This window comes from Mesocricetus auratus, unplaced genomic scaffold (genome assembly GCF_017639785.1).
Source record: "Mesocricetus auratus isolate SY011 unplaced genomic scaffold, BCM_Maur_2.0 contig_8596_pilon_obj, whole genome shotgun sequence".
Lineage (NCBI taxonomy): Eukaryota > Metazoa > Chordata > Mammalia > Rodentia > Cricetidae > Mesocricetus > Mesocricetus auratus.
The window spans coordinates 1-10669 of NW_024434800.1; the positions used below are offsets into that span (position 1 = coordinate 1).

At 44.3% G+C, this 10669-nt stretch overlaps 1 long non-coding RNA gene across 1 annotated transcript; it reads left to right on the top strand.

The window, feature by feature from the left end:
* LOC121138654 lies at positions 1-1624 on the top strand. The gene is made up of 3 exons (XR_005875552.1): positions 1-83; positions 287-386; positions 622-1624. It is a non-coding gene; the product is annotated as an uncharacterized LOC121138654 (long non-coding RNA).
* Positions 1625-10669: the final 9045 nt, after the last annotated feature.

The following is a 10669-nucleotide window of genomic DNA, read 5'->3' on the forward strand; positions in this document are numbered from 1 at the left end:
AAAGGCCCAGGTTTAATGGGTAATCCGCTCCTGGATGATTTCCGGCCACCCAGAGAGGAGACAGGAAAGAGAGACAGAGAAAGGTATCACTTTTCGGGGGGGCAATTTAAATCCCTCTGGGAGTGGTCTTGAGCATCTCTGGGGGAGATGACAGACTTTCTGGGATGGTGCAGGGTTTAGGGGGAGAGAGATGGGGGAGGGGCACGGAGGTGGAACTTCCACCAGAATACTCAGGAGCAAGAGTTGAAACTAATTAAAAACTGGTACCCTTCATTGTCTTTCTCAGTGCCTGGAAAGAGCTGTACTTTGCCGAAGCTGTGTCCCTTCCTCGGGAACTAAACAAGCACCTGGTCCCAGAGTCAGAAAAAAAATGAAGGGTATCCAAGGTAAGACACAGCAGCTGAAAGCCCAGCTCCCCATTCATCACAGTGTTGTAGTAACCACTGAAGCAACATAAACTGGGCATCCAAGTACCCATTGCCCCAACCTAGCAAACCTAGAAAACCAAGATAACTACTGTTCTGTTTCCCACTACTAAATATTAAAGCCCATCCTAACCAGAAACTTGACTGAAAGAATGCTGTGGAGTCCTCAAAGGTAAAACTCTGTTCCTGATCCTAGGTAGGAGTCAACTGCGAGGCCTCCCCACTCCAGGTCTCCTGGATCATCCTTCCTGAGCCAGATCCGGACATTCGGGCAAAGAAAGACTCAAGAACAGACTCTTGAACTAAGTATTTGAGAGGTTACTTGCTAACAATCCTAGGGCCCTGAGCGCCTGTGGCATCTTTCTCCCTAGCTTCCTCTGCTGCCATCCTGCCCTTCGTCCTCATTTTCCCTGCCCTTGCTCTCCCCCATCGCGGCTTCCTCCTGGTCCTTGGGTCACTGGGTCATCCCACCAGCCAAAGGGTTTCACACCCAGACGCCTATCCTCCTTGGCGGCTTGCCCCGCTGCACCTGTGGTCACTTCTGCCGCCGTTGCCACTTCCTCCGCAGGAGGGGCGAGTGGGTGAGCAGCAGGCTGCAGGAGGGCGACTGCCTTGCTAGCCTCTGTGAGGAAGTCCTCTGTCACCCAGCCCCCATGGCAGCTTAGGCTCTCTGACAACACCTAAGACTCCTTCTGGAATTCTGGGAACTCAGTCTGCGGGCAGAAAGGAGACCTCAGAATCTAGGAACTTCGTTGGTTTGTGTTGCTTTGCTTCGGTTAGGTTTCCCTTTCCTTTGAAAGGTGGTGGCCGCTCCTTTGGGCAACAGCTGGCCTCCCCTCCCCCCATTATAGGCTTTTCTTCTCTCTGCCGATTCTGTACTTTTCTCACCCAGTGTAATCATTAGCAAGCACTGACAGTGAATAGCAATAGAAAACCCGAAATGAGAATTAGCTGCTACAGCCTTGGATCTGACTTGGTAAAATCCAACTGAGTAGGTCTGATTCATTCACCTGCCATGTTTGGTGCTCTCCTTTCATGCTTGGGAAGCAAGGGTCACACTTGTCCTAAGAAATAAAATCTGGTGGTTCATTTTCAAAAACAAAAACAGCTTGAGTCAGCCGACATCCAACTATAAATAAACAGGAAACACTGGGACTCTAGGGCAGGCAGCCTGCTACCTTAGTAGCCCCCCATGCAAATCCTTCTCCCCACCCCCACCCCTCACCCCCGCCCCTGCCCCAAACTAAAGGTTTAAAGTAGAAAGTCACTAGTAGGAAACTTGCCTACAAGGTAATGTACTACCTGACAAGCTTTACAGCAAACAAAACGTAAAACATAGATTAACTCTCACATGGTTTTGTCAAAGAAAAGACAAACATAATTGGCAGAGGGAATGCTACAATCTAAATGACTAAGACAGTCCTCCTGATTGGTCAGTGAAAGAGGAAAGGGGTGCCGTGACTCGTTCGGGTTTAAAGCTGTTGTCTGGACTCAAAACTGTGTACTTGCCCTTCTCAGCTGATGCCTGGGCTTGCAAAGTGGGAAAAATAAACTGCCTGGCTTTCACTACTGTGGTCTCTGTTCTCTGGTGCTTGTTACGGAAAAGGGGTCTTTGGTGTCACATATCTAAATTGGGACGGTGTTCAAGGACAGAATCGATGACAGTTGGGTTTTAGTCTACACTTAAATCTTCATGGTAAGCTCTAGATTTCTCCTAAAAGCCTTTATTTTGCCAGCTCTCCTAATTTAGTTTCTTCTGTGATTAAACACTGACTAAGAACAAGCTAGGGAGGAAAGGGACTTACTTCATCTTATAGTTTAGAGTTCATCACTGAAGGAAACCAAGACAGGAACCTGAAGGAGAATCTAAAACAGAGGCAATGAGGAACACTGCTTACTGCCTTGCTCAGCTTCCTTTCTTACACAGCCCAGACTCACCTGCAAAGCTCACAGTGTGCTAGTGACAATCAGAAAATTCACCAGAAACACGCCCAGACACCAGTCTGATGGAGGCAATGCCTCAAAGGAGGGTCCTACTTCATGGGTAACTCCAGTTCACGACAAGTTCACAGAAGCTCATTAGTCCAGCAGTTTAGGAAAATTTGTTTCCCAAAAAGTTGATCAAGCTTTTCTTTTTTCTTCTCCCCCATCCTTCTTCCCATCTCTCCAAGTACAGCTGGGCAGAGGTTTTTGTTGACCCCTGGTACCATGGTCTGCTACAGTTTGGGGATTACCATTATGACTTAGCACAAGTGGATATTAGCTGCAAAATGAAGAATAACTATGCTATAATCCAATGACCCAGAGAGACTAGGTAATATGGGAGGGATGCCTGGCTCTCCCTGGGAAGGGGAAATAGAATAACCTCAGCAAGTGACCTGAAGGGGGTGGGGCTTCAAGATATAGTTTGTGGTGAAGGAAAAGGTGAGAAAATGCCACTACCTTTTGAAGTAAGATTAATAATTATGAATATAATAGTCTAAAAGTTGCATGAGAGTCCAAGAATTCCTTGGAAAGTTTTGTGGAACTTCTACATAGAGGAATGTGTTAGAGCTTTGTGTTTGTAGGTATCAGTCTACAAGAAGAAAAGTAATTGACTATACTCAGGAGAGGGTATTAATTCCTTGGCCTCAGTATTACATTGGAAAAATTGTCTCCTTTCTAGGTTGAAGGAATATGATGCATCTTTGTGTTGGCTTTACGGACGCTGTAACGATACGCGACACACAATTACGGAAAGTGAAGCTAAGTATTTAATGTTAGAAAATTACTCACAAGATACCAAACCCCGAGAAGCCCAGCAGATCTCAGCTAGCGACTGGACCGGAAGCCGAACTCCAGGAAAAGAGAGCGAGACTTCCTGTGCGCTGTCTTTTATGCCTTCCTCCGTAACGCCCCTAGCCATGCCCAAAAGTGGGCTTGGCTAGTGACGTAGTTCCGCCTACGTACGTATACGTCTTTACGTCCAGCCGTATACGTCTTTAGTCCTGCCTAAAGTGGGTGTGGTTAGCGGTGTGGTAAACCGCCCTTTTATTACCTCATCTGTATGCGCCTCTAGTAAGTCACATGTTTAATGGCGGCATAGACTTAGTAAGTCACATGTTTAATGGCGGCATCAGACTTCCTCCTACAATTCCCCTTTTAGTCTAAAAAGGACAACTAACTTGTGTCCATGAACAAAATGTATCAAACATCTATTCTATCTAAACCTAAACTTATCTTAAAGAAACACCCAAATATGAACACCTCCTTCCAATCCCAACTCTAAAATAATTGAAAACTAACACTAACAGGTGTAATCTTATAATATCAATAGTAGGGAGAGGGGGCGTGGAATTCTCAAAACTACTTCCTGCTGAGATGGGACGATGATAATCTCATGGGGACCTGTGAAAAGAAAATGTTAGTATAACAAAATCTCAGTAGATCAGACAGTCTCAGTATGGCAGGAGATGCTTGATTGAAGTTCCTGACTGGGGTTCTAGTGTTGATTGAAGCTCTTATCTTGAAGCTCTGGTCAGATTGTAGAAGATGTGCTATTTCCGTTTCTTGGTCCGGAGTTGTGTAGAGTGATGTAGTTTCAAGCCAGTTTCAGGATAGTGCTTGTCAGGTGGAGTCAATGATGTGGGGCAATTCAGATGCCTCCAGTCGAATCAGGTGAAGTCAAGGAAGTGGATCCTCATTCTCTTTCGGAAGCAGTTGAAGATTGCTGTCAGGAAATCCCTTGTTCTCTGGAAAACTCAAACATTACTGTTAACAAAGAAATATTTTAACTTTCATATGTATGCATACAGAAGAGGTGACAATAGGGAAGATGGAAAACCTGGAGGAAATTAGACTGTTCAGAAAAAGAAATCCACAGATAACAGTCCCTCATTTTATTTCTTCTGTCTTATATCAATGGCTCTTTGATATAATACAGAAATTCTGAATTGTATTTAAATAATATGCTTGGGTTTAGAGTAGGAGAGCCAATCCAACTCCAAAGCCAGCTTCAGTTAAATGAATGGGAACTGAGGTATGTGAAGAAATAAAGATAAAAGGGTACTATGAAAAAGCAATATAGAGAGATTTAGACTTTGATACCACACAGTGCTGTTGTTTGATGGTCCTCAGGGTAGCTATTCATTCTTCTACAGGAATCCATATGTCCAGTATTCTTTGCTGAGTTTACCTGTGAATACAAAAACAAAACACTTCTCTTTCCTTTTAGGAGGTCACTTTACCCATGGTGGACTATGAATTTGTAGATGGGCTGTTATCTTCCTCCTCCTGATATAATTGATTCATCCTCTGTAGCTAATGTATTATCCAGTGCCGTATTATTTACAATGGGCAGTGGATCTTCTAATTGTCCTGGGAGAGGCTGTCCTCCACTGTCACTGGGAATGACCGGATAATCTCTCTTTTCGGGGCTCGGTTGAGCCCCTGAATTCCGTTTCCTTGGCTGTAAAGATCTACCTTGTCTGTCTATTGTGGAAAAGCATTCATCAGTCCAATGGCGCCCCTTCCCACACCTCCTGCATAGACCAGGAGGCTTAGGCCTTCTGTTTGATGCATTCCTGGTAAAAGCATTATTTCTAGGAATGCGTTGTCTACAGTTCCTACTAAGATGTCCTATTCTACCACAGTTAAAGCATGTTGGATCTTTACGCCTATTTAAATTCTTTGAGATTGCCTTCCCTACCCATGCCTCTATATCATCACAGGTAGGGTATTTGGCATCCTGGTGCCTCCTCAAGCCTGTAGAAATAGCTTCACCTACCCAAGCTCCTGTATCCTGACTTTTACATTCCAGGTTCGCTGTATGCAGAACCCATTCCTCCAATGGCGCTGATCTTATTTTTAATGGCCAAATTACCTGCCTGCATTGAGGATTCGCGTTCTCATACGCCAAAGATTCTATAAGGAGACGCCTGGATTCTGGGTTCGCTACCTGTACCTCTACTGCTCTGGATAATCTCTCTAAAAATTCAGTGAACCTTTCCCTTGGGCCCTGTAATACCTTGGTGTAGGGTTGCATTATCTCTCCTGTTTCACAAACCTTATCCAAGGCATTTAAAGCAGCTGTACGGCACAAAGACAACATGTGCTCGTCATATGCAGATTGAACCTGCGTGTCAGCGTAAGGACCCTCCCCAAGAATCTTGTCTTGGGGTACTTCATGACCGTTCTGTAATTCCTGAATTTCTATTGCTTTTGCTTCTTGCCTCCATAAAGCTCTCCATTGAATTTGGCAAGAATTTTCGAGCACTGCAGAGGCTAATTGGGCCCAGTCTTTTGGGGTTACTTTATTTACAGTAGCCCATGAGGTTAGGAGCTCTCTGACAAAGGGAGAATGAAGACCATACATGACAATGGCCTCCTTAATATTTTTTAGATCCTTCATCTGTATAGGCTCCCAGTGATAAGCAATGGGACCATTTGATTGTTTTTTCGTTGCTGGTTTTTCTGATACAGATACTGGAAAAACCATAGGGGAACGCATAGCAACCTTAGGGAAATCATTCCGGCATTTGAGAAGCTTTGGGAAACTCCTGTCCTGACCTGTTGCCTGTATTTCTGATTCTGAAGTATCAGATTGAGCGTCTTCTAAATCCTGCAGTCTATTCATCATTGTTTCTCTGAGCTCTTGAAGTTCTTGGGACAAATGATTTTCTAAGGATGTCATGGAATCTTTCATTTTTTTACATTCATCATTTACATGTGATTCCAAATTTCTAATATTCTCATCCTTAGCAAGTACCTCAATAGCATGTAAACTGCCTTCTACAAATGATATTCTATCAGTTAGTTTATCATTGCTCTCAGACATGGAACAATTCTTTTCTGCTAGCATTTCAATTTTATGTTCCAGTCTTTGTAATTTGCTAGTGAAATCATCAAACATGGAACCGTGTTTGTCGTTAAATGTTTCCACATTATGTTCCAATTTTTCAATTCTATCTATGGAACACATTTTTCCTGAAAATAATTCAATTTTGTGTTCCGTCTCTTTAAACCTGTTCGTCAGACCTACATTATCATTTTTAATATCCTGAATATTTTCTACCAACCCTTTCTTACTCTCCTGCAATGAATTTTGCATTTCCTGAATCCTTTGTATTAAGATTTCAAAACTATCCTGCGATGACTGTATGACCTGTATAAGTTTATTCCTATTTTTGAGCCATTTCATTAACAAAATTATATTGATTATGAAGCTAATAATCACCATCATGGGTAGGAAGTACCTTTCAGGTAGGTCCTCAACCCTTTCTAAAATCCCATCCATACAAAAAACAAGAAAATTCTTAACATCCTGCATCATAGTGTTAGCTGTTGACATTGTATAAAGCAGTTACGTTTGTTACCAATGGAGTAATTCAGGCCGAAATCAACAGGCTGCCAGCGAAAGAGCACGTGGCCGGAGTCAGCTGGCCGCCAGTAAAACAGCACGTGGCCGCGAGAGAAACCTTGGAATTCCGCCTAACCTTACCGGCAGGTAGAAGGTGCTGGTTCCTGGCGGCAGGAATCGTGCCTTGCCGAGCGAAGTGGTGAGGAACTTAGCGAAAGGAGAGTCCACGTGTGCCTGGTCAGGCCGAGAGAAGCGCCTGGGTCCCGATTCCAATCCCGCTCCGACACCAAATTGTTGGCTTTACGGACGCTGTAACGATACGCGACACACAATTACGGAAAGTGAAGCTAAGTATTTAATGTAGAAAATTACTCACAAGATACCAAACCCCGAGAAGCCCAGCAGATCTCAGCTAGCGACTGGACCGGAAGCCGAACTCCAGGAAAAGAGAGCGAGACTTCCTGTGCGCTGTCTTTTATGCCTTCCCCCGTAACGCCCCTAGCCATGCCCAAAAGTGGGCTTGGCTAGTGACGTAGTTCCGCCTACGTACGTATACGTCTTTACGTCCAGCCGTATACGTCTTTAGTCCTGCCTAAAGTGGGTGTGGTTAGCGGTGTGGTAAACCGCCCTTTTATTACCTCATCTGTATGCGCCTCTAGTAAGTCACATGTTTAATGGCGGCATAGACTTAGTAAGTCACATGTTTAATGGCGGCATCAGACTTCCTCCTACATCTTTGAAGCTCGTTGAAGCCAAATTTGCATTTCATCGCAGTAGCTAAATCATTAATGTGTGTGTTTCTGCCTGTAGCCTTCACCAGAGAGGCTTCTTTTTCTAGTGGAGAACAGTTAAGAGAGAGATAAATCTGAATCTGACCGAAGTGCTAGGGAGAAGACACAGACTGTTGGGGCCTAAACCATACATCTACGTTAACCCCACAACTACAGCTCAGGGGACATCCTGAATCGTTGAAGCCAAATTTGCATTTCATCGCAGTAGCTAAATCGTTAAATATGTGTGTTTCTGCCTGTAGCCTTCACCAGAGAGGCTTCTTTTTCTAGTGGAGAACAGTTAAGAGAGAGATAAGTCTGAATCTGACCGAAGTGCTAGGGAGAAGACACACACTGTTGGGGCCTAAACCAGACATCTACGTTAACCCCACAACCACAGCTCAGGGGACATCCTGGAAGATGGGGTAGAATGTGAAAGCCTAAGGCTGAGGAGTGGTATTGTGATATATTGTCTCCTGGACATGGCATATCTGTCACAATCATGTGCTCTTAGCAGCTGAGATTAAAATATTTAATTGCTACCAGCCACTCAAAGAAGGAAAAATGATGACTAGAGACCCAAAATCAATAAGTACTTAAAGCTAAAACAATGTGAAGCCATCAGTGATTTCTTAAATATATATACCAGAAACAGTACCCTTGGAGACACTGGTAAAAACTGATACTGACTCCATGGTTGCTAGCCCTGACACAAGCACATGCAAAGAAATACCATAGCTGCATGAAATTTTGAGATAGTTAACTGATTGCATATTTCCTTCTTACACCACTGTTTAGTTGTTCCCACTAAGTCAAAGACATTTGCTATCTCAGGGAAGATTTAATATTCCAACCATTGAAGTACAGAAGTCACAGACACTACTTAAACATTTGTCTTCAAAACAAGCTTTATTAGTACCAGAAAAAGGCCTTAAGATCATCCCCTTAGATGCAAGAAGCCATCTGGGAAAATTCAATAAAAACTCCTGACTAAAATAATCAATAATAATTGATATATACATTAGAAAGGGGAGCAGTGCAGAATAAATTCTTGCCGATACTGAATCAGATGATGCCTACTGGGCTCATATGTTTAAATAGTTGATCCTCAGTTGCTGGAAGTGTTAGGGCAGGATTAATCTTGTTGAAGGAGGTGTATCACGCCAACATCGAGCAGGGGATTTCTGTGGGATCCAGATTGTCAAGTAGGGCAAGGAGTTTCCAGCAGGGCCTGATCTAGATAGTGAGTGCCAGCAACTCAGACCCTCCCCCCTACTAGTTACCTGGCAGAAAATACACACTGAGTCAGGTGACTTATCAAAGCAGGATCTCAATTTATTCCAACAGGCAGGAACTTACATAGGGCTGAGGTAGGGGATAGGAATCTTAAGATGGGGTAAGGTGATGTGAGGAGTAAGGGTCAATAGTATTCCACCAAGCTGGCAGGTAGCTAGGCAGGGGGCAGTCTTACAACAGGCCTTGCTCAGTCACCCCATATGGAGGTTACAGGCCAGAGACAGGTTTCCAAACTCAAGTCAGGCTCAGGAGATTACACTGGGCCTCACATCTGAGCCTTTTTAGACCCAACAGAGTTCCTTTGGTAGGCTTCTAGAGCCTTCCAACATGCCCAGTGAACTCTCTGCTTCCTGTTTGTGAAAGTTTCAGGCATTATCCTGGCTCACCCTGTTACCTGGCAGAATGCACTCAGGCAGCACTCTGGTCAGCCCAGGGTTCCATGAGTTTGGTCTGCATGCAGGTGCAAAGGACCCCTTTAAAAGATAGACCCGGGCCCCTTACATCTCTGTTTGCTCTCTGCTCTTACCAGCCCCCTTCTCATCTCTCCCTCTCTCCTCTCTCTCCTGTCTCCTGCGATATATTAAACTCTGGTTAAGGTACTCTCCAGTCCCCGTTCCATCTCATGCCCTTCTAATTTTAACTTAAGCAAAAGAACAGCAGTTTGTGGATCAGAGTGTGAGCTCTCAGCTGTGATTGCAATGTCAAGACTGCCTGCTGCCATGCTTCCCTACTGTGATGATGACAGTCTTATCCCTCTGGAACCATAAGCCCCAGACAAGCCCTTCCTTCTGTAAGTTGTGTTGGCCGGAGTGCTTTATCTCAGCACTAGTGACTAATACACCCACTGTTGCTACTGTATCATTATCTGTGTCAACAAAACAGGCAAGTGAAAATAATTAAAGAGCGGCATAAGAATCTAAGAAGAAGATGTCAAATAACCCCTGTCTAGACAAGATATTGAAGATTTTTTTTTTTATTTAAAATTTTGTTTCATTTTATATACTAGACCCAGTACCCCTTCCCTCCTCTTCTCTCACGCCCCACCTCCCCCCATTCCACCCTTCATCCACTCCTCAGAGGGGACAAGGACTTCCTTGAAGAGTCAACTAAATCTGGTACACCAAGTTGAGGCAGGACCTAGCCCCTCCCCGTCACATCCAGGCTGAGCAAGGCATCCCACCATAGGGAATGGGCTTCTAAAAGCCAGTTCATTCACCCAGGACAAGTCCTGGTCCCACCACCAGGGCTCCCACACCAGATCAAGCCACATAACTGTCACCCACATTCAGAGGGCTTAGTTCTGTCCCATGAAGGATCCCCAGTTGTCAGTTCAGAGTCTGTGAGCTCCCACTAGCTCATGTCAGCTGTCTCTGTGGTCTTCCCATCTCATTATCGTGACCCTTGCTTGTTCTAAGCTCCAGGAACTCAGCTCAGTGCTTGGCTGTGGGTCACTGCATCTGCTTCCATCAGTTACTGGATGTAAGTTCTATGATGACAATTAGGGCAGTCACTAATCTGATTATAGGGGAATAGTTTTAATATACAAGGAAGCCATGCTTGTCAATAGAAACATTATTATAAGAATAAAAGCTCCATGGATTCAGCAAGATGCTTCACTAGCATCTCTAGGAAATATGGCTGAAACAGCTGGAGAACAGTTGCCCCTCAAGGTAGTAATGTTTAAAGAGCATTGAAGTTGCAATAGGCAATAGGCAATAGGCAGCTTATTTTTAACATGTCTGGAAAGAAGAACATGGAAGTGCCATTTAGCACTGTAAGAAGGAAGGTCAGAAAGCAGTGGCCACACCTCCAAAGAAACGTTTAGTTAACTACAAGGGAAA